General features: G+C 50.8%; 1 protein-coding gene across 1 annotated transcript in view; it reads right to left on the bottom strand.

Annotated features, from left to right (window-relative positions):
* The window catches only part of ZFP1 (ZFP1 zinc finger protein), an 837904-nt gene that overhangs the window by 705629 nt on the left and 129528 nt on the right, over nucleotides 1-2747 (bottom strand). The window lies entirely within an intron of this gene.

Raw genomic sequence — 2747 nt, forward strand, 5'->3', positions numbered from 1 at the left:
CAGGCCCGTGCCCTAGGCTTCAAGGCCCATCTCAGCAGTCCTCTTACTCTTCGCAGCCTAGAGTGTGTGGGGGTTCCACAGGGACACAGAGGCGCCCTTGTTTCCCTCCTTCCACTTTGACCAACCGCCAGCGATGGCACGGTATGGGCCTGACGCTCCAGCACCATCTATTTTCAAGACTACCAAGCAAGATACCAGGCTTGAGAGAGAGAGAAAGAGAGAGAGAGAGAGAGAGAGAGAGAGAGAGAGACTCTTTGTTCCCAGAAATTTTAAAGGACCAGGAGCTTTTTCAAAAATAACCAATCACTTTCCCAAGATTTCCCCGGCTTCTGATGGGTCTACCTCCTAGCCAATGATCCCTTTCCCAGGTTAGACTGACAGGCGTCTATGGTCAAGTACCTCCCCACTGTGCCATTTTGACGTCTATTGCACAGATCCTTATCTCCCCCTGCTCTCTGACCCTCCCACCCGCACTCTCCTACCCCCAATCCCCAGTACCAGAACAGGGAAGAGATGGGGGGTAATCCTTGGCTGGGCAATGCTGTGATTCCCTGTAGTATGTGTGAAGCAAGTGAAGCTATAGCTTCCTGATGAAGCAAACAAGCTAAATGTCCACTTCAGCTCTCCAGGCTGAACAATATCCAATTCTCTTTGCTTTCTTCCTTAATTAATATGTAGGCTAACAAGACCAATTTGGTTTTCTCTGTGGTTCTCCAATAGTCAAATAAAATTGATGGTACAAGAACATGCATCCCTGAGACAGGATAAAACCTGGGTCCTGGTTTCCAAGGACACTGGATAAGAAAAAAACAAAAAAAAATCACAGAGCTGGCGCCGTCCTGCCACCCCTGGCTGGGATCCCAGAGACTCCAGATAGCCAGAAAACAAACAAACAACACACCAGGTAAGTCCACCACAAAAATATAATCAGCCCTCCACTCCCTATGAAAAATGTCTTATTTCTCTTCTACTTGCTTTCTGAACCCCCCAAAACAGTTGAATAGCAGTGTAGGCTCAGAGATCAGGAGCCCTGGTCAATAAAAGCCTTTCCCTCAAGCCCTTTGGGGAGCAGACCCATCCCTCTTTTCTGTCTGACCTCCCTGGTCAATAAAAGCCTTTCCCTCAAGCCCTTTGGGGAGCAGACCCACCCCTCTTTTCTGTCTGGGTGCAGGATACCTTGTGCACAAGTTCAAGCCTTTGCTTGGACTTGGCCAAAATGGCTATTTAGTTAGACCTTAGTATTCGCAGAGAGGGTTTACAAGTCCTAGAAGAGGGGCAGCCCCGCTCGTCCCCGTGGGAAAGCTCAATGCCGAAAGTCATCTATGACAATCTTCTATTTGGGCGGGCGCCTCACCCTTTCTGGGTCAAGACTACGTTTCCCAGAAGTACTTGCGGCTCTAATCAACTTCAAGCGAGAACTGGGTTACCTTTTTCTGTTTCTCAAGGAACTTATGACTTCCTGGGATTGGCCGGGTCTATGGAGAAAACTTGTCTCCAAGGTGTGGGATCTATCTGGTGTGGGAGCGCATTCCGAGCCTGCGTCTGGATCTCAGGGACTCATAGCAGGGCTGTCCGCTAAACCCAGAGACCGGGCGCCATCTTGACCAAACGGATCCGGGTCGGGGACTACGTTTCCCAGAGTCCCCCGCGGGAACCGGTCCACCTCTACACTGGCCTGGGGAACCCTGGGCCTCCCGGGAAGGTGGCATGCAAGGTGAGTGGCCTTGCTTGGTCTTGGGAGCTTGACCAGCTTTCTCAGGTGCGTTCCTGAAAGAGTCTCGGGCCTGTGTGAGTTGGTCGGGCTGGGGGGAAGTGTGGGGTTCCATCTGTACGATTGCGACCTTGTGTGACTGTGCGGCGTTGTGCGTGTGGGTGTGGTTGTATGCCTCGTGGTGGATGTGTCATTGTGATTGATTATGCGCGGAGATCTGTGTGCAGGTGTCTCTGTGGATATCTGTGATTGTGACAGTATGCGGCACTGTGTGTGTGTAGGTGTGACTCTTTACCCTTGGTCGACTGTTATTGTGTGTTCGTATAACTTTTTGTTTTGCTTTAGATATATTTTTATTGATTTCAGGGAGGAAGGGAGAGGGAGAGAGAGAGAGAAACATCAGTGATGAGAGAGAATCATTGATCGCTGCCTCCTGCACGCCCCACACTGGGACGGAGCCCACAATCCAGGCATGAGCCCTGACCGGGAATCCCATCGTGACCTCCTGGTTCCTAGGTCGATGCTCAAACACTGAGCCATGCCTGCTGGCTGGGCTATTTCTACAACGTTGGGTGACTGTGTGTGTGTGTGTGTGTGTGTGTGTGTGTGTGTGTGTGTGTGTGTGTGTGCCGGCGGAGTGTTGAGAATCTGTGATTATGTGGCTCTGACTGTTATCTGAGGGCTGAGTGTTTGTGATTGAGATTGTATAAACGTGAGCAGCAGTAAGTGTACTGGATGCCTGTGGCTGTGAGGACGTGTGAGTGTGATCCTGTAACTGTTTGTGGCATTCTTTGTGCAGTTGGAGGGTGCCTGTAATTGTGCCAGGGTGGACAGGGAGGTTGGTGTGTGAGGTTAGGACAAATTTTGGTGTTGGACAACAGACGTTTCCCCTTCTCACACCGGGAATGCTCAAGATACGTATCCCAGACTCCTCTGGTCTCTCCCATGGGTGGTTGGTGTGGGTCCAAAGCTGCCTCTGATCTGATGAGTCTGGACCACAAGGAAAACCTGGCATCTCTGATTTCTTTCTTTCCTC

The sequence above is a fragment of the Eptesicus fuscus genome, chromosome 21, assembly GCF_027574615.1.
Source record: "Eptesicus fuscus isolate TK198812 chromosome 21, DD_ASM_mEF_20220401, whole genome shotgun sequence".
Lineage (NCBI taxonomy): Eukaryota > Metazoa > Chordata > Mammalia > Chiroptera > Vespertilionidae > Eptesicus > Eptesicus fuscus.